This window comes from Cetorhinus maximus, chromosome 9 (assembly GCF_964194155.1).
Source record: "Cetorhinus maximus chromosome 9, sCetMax3.hap1.1, whole genome shotgun sequence".
Classification (NCBI taxonomy): domain Eukaryota; kingdom Metazoa; phylum Chordata; class Chondrichthyes; order Lamniformes; family Cetorhinidae; genus Cetorhinus; species Cetorhinus maximus.
Genome location: NC_135887.1, coordinates 113,415,369 through 113,434,936, shown reverse-complemented (window position 1 = coordinate 113,434,936; position 19,568 = coordinate 113,415,369). Strand labels below are relative to the sequence as shown.

General features: G+C 41.8%; 1 protein-coding gene across 4 annotated transcripts in view; it reads left to right on the top strand.

The window, feature by feature from the left end:
- ppfibp2b (PPFIA binding protein 2b) overlaps positions 1–19,568 on the top strand; it is a 254,599-nt gene that overhangs the window by 46,877 nt on the left and 188,154 nt on the right. The window lies entirely within an intron of this gene.

Below are 19,568 nucleotides of genomic sequence, written 5' to 3'. Positions count from 1 at the left end.
GCGAAGGGAGCGTGATAGTGTTGAGGATCAGGGAGAGCAGGTGCACCAGGATAGGGGGCTGTGGTGGGGGGTGTAGTGTGTGTGTTGCTGGGTTTAGGGTTGAACTGTGCTGTCTGTTATTCCATGGTGGTGGTTATAGCATGTCGTAACAAAGGAGGGTAACAGCATTTAACAATGCTGGATGTCTGATTATTCTCTTTGTCCATATGAAGCTATCAAGATGGAGGTTTTCTTACCCAGGTGATAAACAGAGACCCCCCCACCCCACCTCGCCAACCAGTGCTTCAGGTCTGCAGAGGTTTACCTGTGAATGACTGGAATTAGAATTTGGTTTCCATTTTAACACCCTGATCTCGGAGTCAAATTGTCATGTACTGCAGCCTCATTCCTGAGATTTGAGCACATAACCTGGGCTGACACTCCGGGAGTCAGCACTGAGGGAGCACGGTACTGTCGGAAGGTCAGTGCTGAGGGAGCTCTGGACTATTGTAGGCTCAGCGCCGAGGGAAGCGCTGGACTGTTGTAGGCTCGGTGCCAAGGGAAGCGCTGGACTATCGGAGGCTCGGTGCTGAGTTCCCAAAGCTCTCCACCATTGGGGGTTTTCCTCAACTTATGTCTCACTCTGTTGTGACTATTACGTTGCTGGAAATTGAACCTGAATGTAGAATGGACCTGGTCTTTTATACCTAATAATTGCTATGTTGCTAAGTGTGGGGAAAGCTTGCACGTCTAACATTGCCTTGAAATGTTCAGCACAAATAAAAAAACTAACTGCTGAAATTATACAGTAGGTTTCTCAGCGCCTGATAAAGGAAGGCCAATTAACTTTTTGCATATGATGGTTTATTGGATCCTGGCTGACTCAGGCTAATATCTCAGGTGTTGACTCTGAGTCTTTTTTTAGATTCTCATATACTGGCTACATTTTTTTAAAGATGTTTAGCACTGAAGTGAATTAGGCCAAGGCACTATTTCGGTCTCAATATTGCGAAAGAAAGTGGTGAATCAAACCTTGGAAGAGGATGAAATGGCCTTCGCCCACCTTCACTCTAATTTTGTGTGCTTTGTGATGGACAGTCTTGTGATAATGTTTAAATAGATTTCACAACCCAAGCTCCATTCTAAATGTTGATTTTTAGCTTTTAATCTGTCATTTCTCTATTTTGTAGAAGCAAGCCCTATTAGCTGAGCAATTCAACAAAGAGGAGAGAAAGGAAGGGATTTTTTTGTGACGTGATGCATCATTCCTTGTGTCAGGCCACTTGCTAAATGTGAATGTTATCTGCCCTGTGCACATTTAACTCTGTGTTTGCTTTGGCACTGATTTCTGGAAGTGTCCATGCAAAGACTCTGACCAACAAGGCAATAGCATGTAAAAGTACAATATGGGGGACCACAGTCTCTAGAACACTCCAGCCTTATCAAAACTCACCTTATCTAATTATTTCCTGTAAAATTCAGACTCAAGGTTTCAGATACTTTCCTCCTTATCAGTTTTTTTATTATTCAACCATATAAAGACTGATGTTGGTAGATGTGGTAGGGTTTAACGCCTTAAACCTGTTGGCTTATTATTTTATATTAATATTTAATAATTGAATTCTAGCTTTTGCTCTGCAATCATCACATCTGCAGTCTAGGATCCTCTTCAAGTTGAGGATGCTTTATGCTCAGAACTTCATTGGTTGCAATGCCACTGTTGTGTTCTGGTTGACTCCCCACTGCCCAAACAAAACTTCTATTCATCTTCTGAAAAACTCTATGACCACTTGATCGGTATCCCATCCACCACCTTAACCATTCACCCCCTCCACCGTTGGCGCACAGTGGCTGCAATGTACCCCATCTACAAGATGCACTATAGCAACTCACCAAAGCTGCTTCGACAGCACCTTCCAAACCTGCGACCTCTTGCATCTAGAAGAACAGAGCAGCAGATGCATGGGAAAACACTACCTGCAAGTTCTGTTCCCAGTCACACATCACCCTGATTCGGAACTATATCGCTGTTCCTTCACTGTCGCTGGGTCAAAATCCCGGAAGTTCCTTCCTCAGGGTGTACCTACACAAGGTGGACTACAGCAGTTAAGGAGGCAGCTCACCACCACCTTCTCGAGGTCAGTTAAGGATGGGCAATAAATGCTGGCCTTGCCAATGACTCTTGCATCTCATGAATAAATAAAACATCCAGACAAGCACACTTCTGAAGCATGGGTGGTGGAATTATGGTTTTTTTTTGCAACATTGCCTCCATCTTCTGATCAGGTGACCATTTACAGTGATTCTATGAGGAAACTCTCTGTACCTAGAAATTAAGGTTCAGTGTATGTCATCTTTGAGATACTTGAGCATTTTATCCTTTTGAAAACCTTTTCTCCCTTTTAAGAACAATTTGCATTTATAGAGCACCTTTCGGATCCTCTGGATGTCCCAGAAGCACTTCACAGCCAATGAATTGCTCCTGCGTTCATTACCTGTTGTTCTGTAGGGAAACACCACCAGATCTGTTTTTGGAGGTGTTTAATGAGGGATACCAAGAGAACTCTCCTGGTTTGTCTTTGAAAGAGCTGCTGAATCTTTTACAGAGGTAGAGGGGGCCTGTGTTTAATGTCTCACCCAAAAAACAAGCACCTCTGACAGTGCAGCACTCCCTCAGCACTGCATTGGAGTGCTCGCCTGGGTTATGCGTTCAAGGTTCCAATCTTTATTCTAATGAAAACAACCCCAGTTTTTCACGACTTTCCTGATACCTTGTCATGCAGGCAGCATCCCAGTGAACCTTTTGTGTTACGTCAACAGCCTTCCTTTAGAATGGAGTCCAAAACTGCACGCATTTCAAACAGTAATTGATTGCCCATCAATTGTATTTCTCATTTTGATGGACTGCATTAGTGGAACTTGCTGAGGGGCTATCTCGAAGCAAGCAATTGATTTTTTATTTCTGATGTTTTGAAGCAACTGTTGAGAGCAAGAGGTTAATTGGTTCTGACAAGGATTTTGCATTGTAATAAGTAAATGGATGATTATTAATGAGCTGCAAAAATTGACTTAATTTACATGATGCGAATTGACAGGAACGGAGACCAAAATGATTTGTAGTGAGCAATGCGTTTTTTTCTGTCGTGAATGAACAATATTATTGATTGGGCTTTCTCAAGCTTGTCTCTTTATCCCAAGTGGGCAGGGAAGAAAACAGTTAGAATGTTCCATTTTTTTTAATATATGGTAACATGTCTGCTCACTATCATTGCGTTAAGACATAATTAAGATGTATCTTTACCCAGTTCTTTTCAGTGTTAGACAGAACTCTGTGTGTTTAAATAGGTTTTTAATTGTCTTTCCCTTTGTGCTAATGAAATCTTACTGCAGGGTAATTACTTGAGGTTGCTAGTTTCCGCAATGTGTCCTCAGCCAATTCAGACCATGAGCCTGTCCTTTAGTTTGCTTTTATATTTAAAAAAAAAATCCCCTGTATCGTGCATTTTTATCTTGCAATGCTGCGCCATACTGCCTGTTGCTGTTTATGATCAAGCCTGCTTAACCAGGGTCATAGTGACATTACTGCTTCAAGCACCATAGAGAAAAGGAAGGAAGAACCTTTACGTTTATATAGCACCTTTCACAACCACAGGTCATCTCTGTAGGTAACCTACTGGATCTGGGAGATGCAGCTGGGAGGGCCAAGAACAAGAGACAGTTATTTGGGAAGAATGAGCCAAACTGTGGTAAGTAAAGAGGGAAGAAACGAGGAGTGTCATTTTTATAGCATCTTTCATGACTTCAGGATGCCCCAAAGTGCTTTACACCCAATCCCAAGTTCTCTGGATGAGGCCTAGTTTAACAACTTATGTTTCTTGAACAGAGGACCTGCCCAGTGAAATAATCTGATAGCATTGAAGTACAAGGATAACCGGACAGAATATTTTACCTCAGATATTGGTGACTGAGAAATGGCAAGTAAGTTTATTGGAATGATAGGTATAACATTAATTCCCTTCTCCCCACTATTGGGGGCTCATTTTCAGCTGCCCCAGTCTTTCTACTTCTGGCTGTCTCTTTTCATCGATTATGACCTCCTTGAAACCCATTTCTCTAACCTAGCCCTGTTAGCCCATCTAATCTCTCCATCCTTATTTTCCTCATTATTGTTTATTTGTAAGGCAGCTTGGGATTTTTTTTTTTAATATTTGAGGTTTGCTGAAATTCAGCTGCCCAACTCTCACCAATCACCTATATTGGCTACCAGTCCACCAACGCTCAATTTTAAAATTCTCTTCCTTTCTCAAATTCTGTCATGCCCTTGCTACCCCCCTCCCCCCTCCCCCTCCAATCTCTGACTTCCTCTACCCTACAACCCTCCAGGGTTTCTGAGTCCCTCCAACCCTGGAATCTTTGGCATTCCTCCATGGTTTTCATTTTACCATTGGCAGCCTTGCCTTCAGCCATCTAGACCATTGGCTCGGATATTCTTTGTTTTAAACCTCTCCACCTTGCCCTTTAAGAGCATTCTTTTAAGATGCTCCTTCAAACATACTCTTTGACCAAGCTTTTGATCACATGCCCCAATATCTCCTAGTGTGACTAACTTAATTACTATTGTGAAATGCCTTGGTATATTCTAACTGCATTAAAAGTACTATATAAAGTATATACTCTTGTAAAAGTTAAGCGCATGACTTTGGCCTAAAAGAACAGAATTTTTCATTTTCCTAATGTTAAAGTGAACCTTAGTTTTTCAGGGATCAAGCTGCGTTGTGATTATTAATCACCTATCAATAATAACTATGGTTCATTAATCGAAAGGTGCATGAGGGAAAATCTAAAGATTTCCAACACCAGTTCTAGCGGCAATCTCCCAGCCAATTGACAAGATACATGTGTACCACATGATCCATCACAAGGCCTTCCAGAAAGAATAACACATACACAGCTCAATTTAAAATGAAAGTTGTGGCATTTGCTGAGAAAATTAATAATCATGCAGCCGCAAGAACATTTAAAGTTTCTGAGAAAATAGAGATGCTTGTAGCCACAGTATTTATATGGCTAGTCCAATTCAATTTCTGGTCAATGGTAACCCCCCAGGATGTTGATAGTAGGGGATTCAGTGATGGTAATGCCATTGAATGTCATGGGGAAATGGTTAGATTCCTCCTTGTTGGAGATGGTCATTGCCTGGCATTTGTGTGGTGCAAATATTATTTATGGTATCTATTTCATCCAACACAATATAAACATATATATATAAAATGTTAGAGAGTTAATATGAATTCTTTATTGTTGTTGGTTTTTCACTTCTTTCCATTGTGACAGTCTTTTTCTGGGCTCAAATCAAGCGCCCATGGAACCTCTCAAAAATGTCACCCATGTAAAAGTTGACCACAAAACTTTGGCCTAAAAAGATTGGTCCCAAAAATTTGACTTTTACAAAGTATATATGGTAATTGCAAATTTAGGGAAAACATTTTACACAGCAAGTGGATTGCACTACCTGACAGTTAGGGTTGCCAACCCTCCAGGAATTGAAGATCAATCTCCAGAACACTCTGTGTGCGACCCTGGAGAAAAATCATCGGGATACTAAAAAAGTTTTTTTTTTGTGTGTTTCTCACACAAAAAAAAACTTTTTTAATAAATATAAAAATATTAAAAATGGGGGGAAAAAAGGCTGTTTGGCTGACAGTCAAACATCATCCAATTGGGTAATGAGTCTTTTTGCTTTCCAATTGGCGTAAGAAGGCAGGCAATCTTTGGAATTCTCTATCTCAGAGGACTGTGGAAGCTCAGTCATTGAGTATATTAAAGACAGAAATCGATAGATTTCTGGATATTAATGACATCAAGGAATGTGGAGATAGTGCGAAAAATGGCCTAAGAGGTAAATGATCAGCCATAATCTGTTTGACTGGCGGAACAGGCTTGACGGGCCAAATGGCCTATTCCCTTATTTCCTATGACCCTATAAGTACGAATGTGTTGGCTGACTAATGGCTGGAATGTGGGTGCAAGTCATGTGATGAAAACTCCAGGAATACATTTTAATCACAGTTGACAGCCCTACTGAGAGTGTGATGGAGACAGATACAAGTGTGCCTTTCAAAAGGGAATTGGATGAGCACCTAAGGGGAAAGAAAAGTTGCAGGGAAAGGGCTGGCTGAGTTGCTGTTGCAGAGAGCTGGCATAGACATGACAGGCAGAATGGTGCTATAACCGTCCTATGTACAGCCAGCCATGGGACCAGAGATCATTCTTATGCTGTTAATGCAGGATTCTGATTTCTCTGCATGAAGGACAGCACAGATCCATCTACCTGGGTCAATTTTCCTTTTGACTACAGGAAGACGCTCCCAAGTGACTCGATTTTGTTCGGTCATCTCTGATCTCACGTACTGTGTGAGGCTGACTAGGTGCATTCAGTACACAGCACTTCAGGATTAATTTCCAACCCCACGATATCCATTACAAGAGGGGAGCTTCAGTGGTTTGGGCTTGAATGGGTTTTACACAGCACGCTGTCACTACAATGGCTGGGGAAAGGAACAGCCAAGCACTGTCGTACTGCCCAGAACAACAACTGCCAAGTGCTGCATTGTACGTAAAGAATCAGCGGGTAATCAGAACACTTTAATTTGGGAGAGGTTGGGCTCTGTGTGGGTGGCTAGATTTCACTTTGCTGGAAGGCAGATGTGATTTCAATGAAAGGTTCACATTGAGCACTTTCTGAGTGGCTGTTGTGCAAACTCATGGGAACTAACTCCGTGGTTTTTGGTGTGGCCTTTCCAGTTTGCTGTATGTGCTTTTAGTAGTAGCTGTTGTTTGTACTGACTTGACACCAATTGACAGCGGAGGCAAGGAGGTAAGCCTAAATATCTTCTGACTTATTATTTACAAGTCAAGCAGTTGACATTAAAAATGTGCATGCAATTGATTTAAGATTAAGGTCCCTATCTTACCTTAAGCCATTTTTAAAGTGTATTTTTTTTAAATTTCCTTTCATTAGCTGCTGGGTATTTTGATTATTTTGATGGGCAGTAGTTGGGAAAACTGTTGAATTGAAATCCAGCAGGGTGCTGTGATTATATTGTATTGATCAGAGAGTGTTAGTGTATTTGATAAGAGACAACGATCCTCTAATTGAGAGCTCACTGTGTCCCTCGCTGATGTAAGTTTGAGATCTAAGTATCATTGTAATGTTTAGCTCCTAGCATTTTTAAGTAAGCGAATCAAATAAAGAAAGACTTGCAATCCGAAAGTGCCTTTCAAAGACTCAGGATGTCCCAAAGTGCTTTACGACCAATGAGATATTTTTGAAGTGTAATCATTGTTGCAATGTAGGAAACACAGCAGCCAATTTGCACAGTAAGCTCCCACAAACCACAATGTGATAATGACCAGATCTTCTGTTTTAGTGTGTTGTTCGAGGGGATAAATATTGGCCAGGTCACTGGGTAAACCTCCCCTTGCTATTCTTTGCAAATTGGCTGTGGAATCTTTCACATCCACCCGAGAGGGCAGATAGGGCCTTGGTTTAACATCGCATCCAAAAGATGACACCTTCAGTGCAGCACTTCCTCCAGTACTGCACTGGGGTGTCAGCCTTGGATGTCATACAGTCTCTGGAGTGAGACTTGAACCCACAACCCTCAGACTCGGAGGCAAGTGTACGATCTACAATTACTGATGTCTGTCTTTGTAGCTGCCTGTTAATGTTTGAAGTCAAACATTCTACCTGGTTGAAAGTCTCTGGTTCCAGGTAGGAGGAATCTGGCATTGAATTACTTTTTGTTATATTTGTAATGTGGATTGTAATAGGTAGAAGCTAGATGCAAAATGGAACAGGCATAAATGCTTGAATTGTCTTGTGCCAAAGTTGCTGATTTACTGGCAAAGCACAAACTGGTGCCACTGAGTTGTAATGCAATTTTTGGCTATCACCATAAGAAGCTTTGATACAGCAGTGGTGACTCATTGTGCTTTCAAAAAAGCAACTGTCAAAATCCTTTTCTAATTGATAACTTATCAAGTGAAGAGCTTCATAAACAATTGAAACATGATTGCCGAGATTATTGGTGAAGACTTTTGTCCTGTAGAGTTCTTATATCGCCAAATATAATCTGCATTCTCATCCAAAACTCCACTGCTCATATCCTAACTCACACCAAGTCCTGTTTGCCCATCATTCCTGCAATCACTAACCTACATTGACTCCTGATGCATTACCTCGTATTTAAAATTGTCATGTTTAAATGCCCCCATGACCGCAGCCCTCCCCATTTCTGTAACCCCTTTCAACCTTACAACCTCCGAGATCTCTGCACTCCTCCAACTCTGGTCTGTTTCCATCTTCCCCCACCCCCAGCCCTATTCCTTCACTCCATAACTGTGAGTCATGGTTCAGCCACCTAACTATAAGTGTTGAGGCTTGGGCTATTAAGTGTTAAGTTATCACCTGTGCCATGCTAATGCCAGGTAACAACCATTTCCAAGAAGAGAGAATCTAACCATCTCCCATGACATTCAACATTGTTACCGTTGATGAATCCCCACCATCAGCATTCTGGAGTTGCCATTGATCAAAAATTTAACTGGACTCGCCGTATAAATACTGTGGCTACAAGATCATGTCAGAGGCTGGGAATCCTGTGGCAAGTAACTCACCTCCTGACTCCCCAAAGCCTTCGTGCCATTTAGAAGGTGCAAATCAGGAGTGTGATGGAATAGTCGCCACCTGGATGAGTGCAACTCCAACAATATTCAAGAAGCTTGACACCACCAGTACCCCATCCAGCACCTTAAATGTTTGCTCTCATGACCACCAGCACATTAGTGGCAGCAACCTCTGGCAGCAGCCTCTACCATCTGCATGATGCAGTGCAGCTTCTCATTAAAGCACTTTGACAACACCTTCCAAACCTGTGAGCGCTATCACCTAGGAGAACAAGGGTAGCAAATGCATGGGAACACCACGACCTGTTAAGTTCCCCTTCAAGTCACACATTATCCTGAATTGCCTATATAGCCTGCTGTCCCTTCACTGCCACTGGGTAAAACATCTGGCACTCCCTTCTGAACAGCACTCTGGGTGTGCCTACACGAGCGACTGCAGCGGTTCAAGAAAGTGCCTCACCACCACCTTCTCGAGGGCAATTAGGAATTGGCAATAAATGCTGGCTGAGCCAGCAACACTCACATCCTAAGAAAGAATTTTTTTTAAAACTCAAATTTTCTCCCTGTACCTCTCTCCCTCCTTTAGAACCTCAAATCCACCCCGCTTGGCCAACTTTTGGTCACCTATCCTAATGCCACCTTGTGTGGTCTGACGTCAAATCTTGGTTAATAATGCTGCCTTGAAAAAAAGATGATAGAGCCGTTAAGACACAGAGGGAGGCCATTTGGCCCATTGAGTCCATGCTGGCTCCATAGAGCAATCCAATCAGTTCCATTCCCCCTACAAGTTTATCTCCCTCAAGTGCCCATCTAATTTCGTTTTGAAATCATTCATTGTATCTGCTTCCACCAGCCGCAGTGAGTTCCAGCTCATTACCAGCCACTCCATTTTTTTAAAAAAAAACAAATGTTCTTCCTTGCAACCACCCCCCCCACCCCTCCGCATCTTTTGCCCAAAACCTTAAATCTGTGTGATGCGCTTTAAGACATGTACCACGTAAATGGGGACTATATAAATGCAAGTTGTTGTATTTGAGGCGAACACACAGGACGCAATTACCAATTTAGATCTCTGCATCTACTGTTGATTGATGGATGAGGTAGAAGATCAGCAATGATCATCTTGAATTTCGGAACATACATGAAGCGCTGGCAAGGACCTGCTCCAGCTCCTATTTCTTAAGTTTTTATGCAGAATTTGCACTTTCATTGCTTGATGCTTTCTACTGTAAGCAAGGCTAGAATCTAAGCAACTCTGTTTGATTTTCTTTTGTATTAAACTGTTCTAAACCGTGACCTAATACCTTTGTTCCTGACTACTATTTGTGGAAATGTTTGGTTCCCTGCTATACCTGAGGTGCAATTCTGATTTTGATGCCTCTCGTTTAAAAAGGAGTTTTCTTTGCTTCTGGTGCAGGTGAGGGAGAGAAGGACAGAACCCTGAAGGGAAATGAGGACTATCTTCTCAAGAAATAACCACGCCATAATTGCTGACTTACACTGGAATACGCCAAATGTGTTCACCACTAATTTTCTGAAAGAAGCAGGAAACAGCTGAATCAATATGGAATAGGGTTTAATGATCTCTTTAGGTCACTTTTTCCCAAAAGCTCCCCCCTGCCCTAGCCCTGAGCTGTCACCTTTCCCTCACTTCTCCCCCATCTCTCCTTATTTCCTCTCCAAGCTCTTCCTGTCAATGCAACCCATATTCTGCTCCCTCAACCCTATTCCTGCTGACCACCCAACTATTTCTCCTGGCCCCCACATTAGCTAATATTGTTAACAGGCCTCTTTCTCTAGCTCTCGATTTTAAAATTCACATCCTTATTTTCAAATCCCTCTATTGTCTCGCCCCCTCCCTAGCCTCCTAATTTCTTCTAACCCCACAACCCTCCGAGGTACCTGTGTTCATCTAATTCTGGCCTCTTAAGTATCCCTGTGTTACAAATGCTGCACTTTATAAGACAGTTATGTTTTAAACTGTCTCTTTTTAATTCAAGTTAAAATTGAATAGTTTGGGGTGGGGAATGTTACTTCATACAAAATCTGCCTGGAGATGAGCCAATGTGACCTGGTTGCCATGGGGACTGGAGACCAGGTTGAAACTTATTGAAAGTAAGGTGCAAGTTTCAACTGCTGAACACAAAGGAGGGGACAGCTGGTATTGCTTCGCCCAGACACTGAGTCAGTCAGACACCAGGCACCAGACACACCGTGCAGTACTGAAGGAGTCAGGGATACCATCTTTTGGATGAGCTGTTAAACTGAGGTTGATATGAAAGAGCCAATGGCACTATTTTGAAGAAGAGCCAGGGAACTTTCCCTGTTGTCCTGGACAGTATTTATCCCTAACATTATGAAAAAGCTGATTTGGTCATTATCACATGGCTATTTGTGGGAGCTTGCTGTGCACAACTTGGCTGTTGTGTTTCCTGCATTTCAACGGTTACTGAACTTCAAAAGTGCTTCATTGACAGTAAAGCACTTTGGGATGTCCCTAGATCACAAAAGAAGCTATGGAAATGAAAGTTATTTCTTTTCCATCATAGCACTGTTGGCCATTCCTGAACTGTTATTAGGATTTATTTTGCAACTCTGGCACAATGTAGGTTAAACCTGTTTCTTCTTGCCATGTGTTGAGCCCTGGTGTTAAAACCTGTTTTTTGAGTAAAAGACTCATGTTGGGAGTTACCTTCAAGTTGTTGTTTGACAATTGTTCCGCTGATAGCAGTACAGGATTAAGCAACAACTGGGAGGGGTGGGACCCTCTGTAATTCACTGACACACTGGGGAGACTGAATGTTGGATGAGTTCAACAATTGCAGGCGTTGCCAGTTGCATAGATTTTGCATTTCAATATCACGAGACAAATGTCCTCTAATACCTTCAGCCTTACACCAAGGTCACTAAATATCCAGACAAGCAGAGGTTCCCAGCAATGAGCTCTCATTTGGCAGAAGTACTCTGAGCTATGCTGTGGCTTCTACATTATAATGGCAAAGCTGTAAAGTGCTTTGGGATGCTGAGGTTGTGAAAGGTGCTATATAGGTGCAAAGCGTTCTTTCTAAATAATGACACGGTTATTCCCAGGCAGAATGACGATGATTGGATAATTTCCTTCACCAGTCAGGCTTGAAGACCACATTGCAGCAAAGTGTCTGGGATTGATTTTGTATTTTGTAATTCCACTCACTGCGTTTTGCTGGAGAAATTATCCTGCTTTTATTGGGAGACATAATCAACCTGCTCCAGTCATGCGTTCTGTTTGCTGTAGTTTGTAGATGCTAATTTTAAATAGACTCTGTGGACTGTTTAATGTAGTGCACTATTTAAATGGAAAATCTTTGTTATAAATTGGATTCTTGCTGGGAGGCCTGCTTTAAGTCCCACACTTCCTCCAACTCATTGGTTGATGGAATGGTGTCAATAGGCCCCCTGAGAAACCCTTTAATAATGTGTAGGATGCAATCAATCTATTACGAAGAATTGGAACTGGTGATGTTATTGTCACCAGATTCCATGTCCCTTGAAGAACTTTGTAGAAGCTGTCTTAGGCCAAAAGACAACAGGACCCTATTCTTAACCACTTCAGAGGGCAGTTAAGAGTCAACCACGTTAGTGTGGGTCTGAAATCGCATATAAACCCAAACTGGGTAAAGATGGCAAGTTTTCTTCCCTAAGTGAACCAGTTGGGTTTTTTACGGTAATCCAGCAGCTTCATACTCAATTTTACTGACACCAAACTTCTAGTTCAAATGTTGTTTTTCAACTGAATTCAAGTTTGCAAACTGCCTCTTGGACTGTTAGGTCAGACTGTGGATTCGTCATCCAGTAACATAAATCCAAAACTATCAGACCCCATAATCGCTGTTGCATAGAAAATTGGCAACATTCTGCAGCAAGATCATGGCATGGATATAGAGGATCCACAGTATTGCAAATTATTTTTCTGCATAATTCCTCCCATATGCGTATTCAGTTTTAGCTCAATTGTTAACACTCTTGCCTCTGAGGCAGAGAGTCATAAATTCAAGTCCCGCTCCAGAGACTTGAGCTTATAATCTAGGCGGATAGTTCCAGAGTAATACTGAGAAAGTGCTGTACTGTTGGAGACGCCTGTTTTGGATGAGATGTTAACCCAAAGCCCTTTCAGATCAAAGAAGAGCAGGGTAGTCCTCCCTGGTATCCTGCCCAATTTTTATCCATCAACTAACATCAATAAAACACTAACTTCAGGTTGCTGAAAAGCTGGTCTTTATAACAGGGCAGTCTGTGGAAACGTGCTGTGCGCAAATTGGCTGCTGCGTTTTCTATATTACAACAGTGGTTACACTTCAAAAATGCTCCATTGGCTGGAAATCACTTGGGACATCCAAGGTCAAGAAAGATGCTATTGAAAAGGAAAGCTTTAATTTTGTTTTCTATTAGTAATTACTGAAAATAATGCTGTCAGCAACAAATTGTTATATGGTTAGAATGACCATCAAACAGTTTAGATCAAAGTTCTGTTGTTGGGTGCCAAAAAGGTTTTGCCTTGTAGTAAAGTATGAGAAAATCCCTGGAAGCCGGTTTAAGTTTGGCCTGGAGAGGGCATGGGAAGTATAAAATTTGGTGCTTCTCAAAGTGGAAAAAAATTCCCTACGGTGTCATTTCTGATGGTTAAGCTATCTGGGAAAAGCAGTGAGATACTCCGAGTTACAGTTGCATACAACCAGAGGAGCAAAAGGACATGGGGTTAAAATAGCAATAGGTACATTTCAGACTGCATGTCATAAAAGTCCTCACTTTTGATAAGAGAATTGAATTCAATGGTGCTACTGTGTTGCTTGCATTGGTGTCAGTTCATATCATGACAAACCATGACTCAGTAGGTAGTACATTCACCCCTGAGAAATTTCTGTGTTCAATTCCCTCTCCAGGACTTGAGCACAAAAATCAAGGCTGCCATTTTAGTGTGGTATTCGGGGTATCCTGCATGGCTGGATGTACCATCTTATGGGTGAGATGTACAACTGACGCCCGCCTACTTTCTCAGACATAAAAGATCCCATGGCACTAATTCAACGAGGAGCAGGGGAGTCATCCTTGATATCCTGACCAATATTAATCCCTCAATCCACACCACAAAACAAATTGTCTGGTCACTATCACATTGCTATGTGTGGAAGCTCGCTGTGCACAAATTGACTGCTGAGTTTCCTGCATTATAAGTGACCACACTTCAAGAGAATACTCAATTGGCTGTAATGTGCGTTAGGACATCCTGTGGGTATGAATGGCACTATTTCAATTTAACTTCCTTCCTCTCTCCCAGTGTCTTTTTCCTTCTCCTCCTCCTCCTCTGCAAGGTTAACAGTTTGTCCGTATGGAAAATTTTGGACGTGTCTCAGGAAAGGAAGGAATTGAGATGATCTCCAAGCTGATCGTTCTCTTATATTTGTTTTAATCCTCTCTTTCCTGAATCTCCACACACAAACTGCTGAGGGTGATCCATGAGCAGTGTGTGGTGAGCACCGCCATTTCCATATAGTCTTTTATCATGCGTTGTAAAACAAATGTATAAATTTGGCCTGGTTTCATCCCAGATTTACTTCTTTTCAGCAACCTGAAGTTAGTGTTAGGAATCCTGCCTGGTCCACCATCTTCCACCTTCTGTGAACTTGAGCTGATTGAAATCTCTGCTGCCTGTATCTTAACTCGCAGTGAGCCTCGTTCATCCATCACCCTGTGCTCACTGCACTATTGGCTCCCGGACCCAACGTCACTTTTAAAATTCTCACCCTCCTGTTTAAATCCCTGCATGACCTTGCCCCTCCCTTTCTTTGTAACCTCCTCCAGCCCTACAACCCTCTTGAGGTCTCAGCACTCCTCTAATTCTGGCCCATTGTCCACTATTTCTTCACTCCATTGGTGACATGCTTTCAGCTGCCTGGATCCTAATGCTGGATTTACCACCCAAAACCTGATATAAACAAACGAATTAGGAGCAGGAGCAGGTCACTCGACCCCTTGAGCCTGCTGATCTGATTGTATCCTCAACTCCACATTCCACCCTATCCCGAATAACCTTTCACCCTCTTGTTAATCAAGAATCTATCTAGTTCTGCCTTAAAAATATTCAAAGACTCTGCTTCCACCGCCTTTTAAGAGAGTTCCAAAGACACTCAACCCTCAAAGAGAAAAAATTTCTCCTCACTTCTCTTAAATGAGTGACCCCTTATTTTTAAACAGTGACCCCTAGTTCTAGATTCTCCCCCTAGAAGAAACATCCTTTCCACATCCACCCTGTCAAGACCCTTCAGGATCTTAAAGGTTTCAATCAAGTCGCCTCTTACTCTTCTAAATTCCAGTGGATACAAGCCTAACCTATCCAACTTTTCTCATAAGACAACCCACCCAACCCTGGTATTAGTCTAGTAAACCTTCTCTGAACTGCTCGTAACGCATTTACATCTTTCCTTAAATAAGGCGAACAGTACTGTACTCCCTTCTGCAAAGATACCTCTTAAAACCTATTTCTTTGATCTGCCATTTTTTCTCTGCTTTGGTTGCTTATTGATTTGTTGTTTGATTATATGCTGTTGGGCTGTTTTGCTGTGGCCAGGGTGCTATATAAATGAAAGTTTCTGGACTTGAAAAGTAGAAAGTTTTCCTGGTATATGGGATAAGGTTCTTTCCTCGACTAATATTGCTTGATCATATATCTTATCACTGTGATCTTGTGTGTTTTGCTTATTTACATAGTAACAGTCACGGCAGTCCAGAGTCACGTGTTATTGCAGACAGAATTTGCATGTTCCTTTTTATTGCCCGTGATCAATATGTTTGTATGTAAAAGGTGTGTGTTTTGTTACCCTCAGGGTGATTGTTCCAATTTAAATAATCCCAACAGCAAGCTTTTTTGTGAACTTAAAAAAATAAAGAAGGCTAATTATCATCACACACTTGCCCCGGATGTTTAAAACATGGCATCTCACTCACATGACTGACACACGCAAAGATTAGATACAGGCGAAGGTTAAATAATACAATTACAATTTATGATTGCCTCATTCTCTTTCATGGCAGGCCTGTAGTTTCTTAGGTGAGTTGATGCTTTAGTTGAAGTGAAGGACTTATAAAACAGAATATTCTCAACAAGCTGCGAGGCTTTTTGTAGTCGAATTTCCAGAAAACTGGTTCTCAGGTGAACTCAGTTGGAAAAGGTTTGGGGCATCCAGTTCCCAATTTCAAGGTATTGCTGTTTATTGCCTTGGCTGCTTAGATGACATGTAGCTGGTTCGATGTCTCGCTGTCTCCAAAAAGCTTCTTGCTGAATTTTTAAAGAAGACAGCAAAAATGGCTTCCTCACCCTGTGACTTGTACAAGCTCAAAGTCCTTTTTCTGAAAAGGCGTGGTGTGTTGAGTACACATCTTGTGTTGTCACTTGACATCTTAAAATTCAATCCAGCCCAGTATGGGTGAGGGACCATCATAATACAATGGAAGGTCAATGGGATCCATTCACATTTGTTAAGCACACATTGAGTTTTGATGTTTCTTTTGTCCATTGTGAAACAGAAAGACGGGCTGGCTGGAATGCTATAGTTCTTTCGTTGATGGTCCATCCTTAAAGGGATCTGCAAATTCTCCGGATGGCTGTGAATGTCCATATTTAATTAGGTATTTTCTTGAGAATCAGGACTGTCTGGAGCTCAGAACGCCAGAGGTCACATGGTTTGCAGTGGCCATTTTAATAGTCTCCGTTCAAAATTTTAAAGTATTGACTGAAAGTTCATAACATCCTGAAGCATGACCGTGTTATGAATTGAAGCACTTTTGTGGCATTTGAGTGACAGGACAAGATGCTGTATAAATATTTTAGCTTTCTGGTTCAGTTCTGTTGATGGGCTCAAGCAGCAAGCGCAATTTTGCCTGTGACTCTGCTCCTGCCTTCCAAGATTTCAGCCAGTGACTTAATCAACAGTGCGCTGAAAATTATATAACTGACTGGAAATGATTTACGAGAAATTTTTCTTCATGCTGTTTCTGCGCTTTGCTGCATAACTAATACTTTATTTCTTGCTGACAAAATAAAACTTCAAAGGCGGTTGTAATGTGTGCGCACACTATAATGAGTGTACCACATCTTGTGGCACTATGTACGTTTTTAATTGCTCTATAACTTTCCCTTTTTTCTCTGAGCAAAATGGAACATTCTTGCAGTCTGAAAGGTTTCATTCCTTTAATGGGTTTAGCAGAGTAATGCTGGGAACTGGAGGGTTAAAGAAGTTGATGTTTTTACTTGTAAGTTTAAGACTTAAAAGTCTGGAGTTGTGTTGATTGATTTTAAAAGGGAGGCAGATACTTAGGAAGCAGTGGTGTTAAGGAATTTGGAGGTGGTGAGTTGGGATTGAAAGAAACACACACAATTTACTGCACAGGAACAGACCATTCAGCCTAACTGTTCCATGCTGGTATTTATGCTCCACATGAGCTTCCTCCCATCCTACTTCATTTTACGCTATCAATATATCATTTTAAGGACGTACCATTACCATAAGGCCAGCACATTAGTACAGCAAGCTCGAGGGATTGAATGGCTTGACTTCTGTTACTAGGGAACCCAATTTATCTGGACAATTGTGCAGGAAATGCCATGAGAATTCCAGAGCTTAAAGCCCTGGCAGCTAAAGGTATGGCCACCAGTGATGAAAAGAATAATATTGCAGGAGGTGGAATTAGAGGAATGCAGGGATCTTGGAGAACGACAGCGATAGGCAAGGGTGAGGCCTTGGAGGAATTTGAAAACAAGGATAAGAATTTTAAAATTGAGGGAGCTAATATAGGGGAGTGAGCACAGGGGTGATGGGTGAACAAGACTTGCTTCAAACTAGGTCCTTTTTTAAATCTCTCCCAGGTCGGTGGAGGTTTGGAAGTGTATCGTCTTGATACTGAAAACGTGGAATGTCTTTCCCTGCCTGTCGTTTTTCATATTCAGCATCTCAAGCTTTAAGAAAACTTCCTAGCAGTCTCTTTTTTTCTAAGTGCCCAATTCTCCTGAAAGCACCAAAATCTACTGGATCTTATTTTGACTTCATCCGATTGGACCTTCTATGTGGGAGCCTAGACTACATTGGCAGCTTATTTGGTCATCCAGGCAGAATAGCTGATCTTCAACTAGTCCTTGTCCACTATTCATATGTGCTCACTTACAGGTATCATTGACTAGTGCTCCGGAATATCATCATTGTCATCTCGGCTAAAATCAGCTAACTCAACACATGGGATCAAACATGTAAACTACTACTGGCTTTAACTTTCCTTTCAAAGTGTAAGAGTAAAGAAGTCTTTCTACAATCATACAGGGCATTGATATAGCCACTCTGGGAGTCTGGGAGCACTGTGTGCAGTTTTGATGATCTTACGCGAATGAATGACATTATTGCACTTCCTTCTCAGGTAAGTAAGGTTCACCAGAAAGGATTGTCCTATGTGGAGAAATTGAGTAGACAAGGACTATATTCCATGGAGTTTTGAAGAATGAGAGGTAATCTAACTGAAGCATGTAAAATTCTTAAGGGGCTACAACAGAGTAGATGTTGAGAAATTATTTCCTCTGGCTGGAAAGTCTAGAGCACAGGGTCACAGTTTCAGAATAAAAGGTTGGCCATTTCTGAATGAGGTGAGAAATTTTTTCAGTCAGAGTTGAGAGCCTTCTGAGTCTTTGAAATTATCTACCTTTGAGAGCTTTGGGTGCTCAGTTGTTGAGTATATTCAGGGATGAGGTTGATGGATTTTTGGGAATTATGAATAACTAAGGGAATTAAGGGATATAGGAATAGTCCCGGAAGATGGAGTTGAGGTAGAAGATCAGGCTTGATCTTGTTGAATGGCAGAGCTGGCTTGATGGGCCACATGGCCTTTTTTTAATTCCCTTCATGGGATGTGGGTATCGCTGGCTAGGTGAGCATTTATTGTCCATCCCTAATTGCCCTTGAGAAGGTGTTGGTGAGCTGCTCCTGCTCCTATTTCATATGTAAGGCTATACATACACACTGGGCAGTGCATTTAGCACACGAACTGCAGGGGCAGTTAAACCACAAGGTGAGTAAAACAAATGCAAATGTTCAGCTTTGCCCTTGGTCTGCTACATTCCTTCAGTGAAAATCAACTTGAGGAACAGCCCCTCCTCTGCCGTTTAGGCACTTTACAGCCTTCTGGACTCAACATTGAGTTCAACAATTTCAGACCATAATCTCTGTCCCTCTGTTTTGTTTCCTTTTCTTTGCATGCTGATTTTTCTCCTCTTCTTTTCCTCTCGAGCACCCGCTCTAGGCACATCTTTTGTTTCTCTTCCTGTTTTCATCCCTTTGGCCCTGTACTCTTCTGTCAATCAAGCTCTCCTGCCTTTCACCCAATCACAGACCTTCCTTTGTCCTTGTCCCACCCATCCCTTGCTCCTATCATCTCTAACTTTTCCCAGTTCTGACGAAAGGTCATCAACCTGAAACATTAATTCTTTCTCTCCCTCCACTGTCATAGCCTGCTGCCATAACCTGCAGAGTATTTCCAGCATTTTCTGTTTTTATTTTAGATTCCAGGTGACTGCAGTATTCTGCTTTTCAAATGTTCATCTTTCCTGTCCTCCTGATGTCCCTAAGTGCTTTGCTGCCAGATTAACTGCCATTGCTGTGTAACCACTGTTTATTTGGGAGACAAATGTGGTACCCAATTTGTACACGGAGAGGTTGCACAAACAGCAAATGATATGAATGACCAGTGAATCTGTGATTTGCTGATATCAGTTGAAGAATGAATGTTGGCCAGGACACCAGCAGAATCCTTCACTTTTCATGGGATCTTTGTGTCCAATCAAACATGCATGAGTCTTGGTTTAACATCTCATCTAAAAGACGACA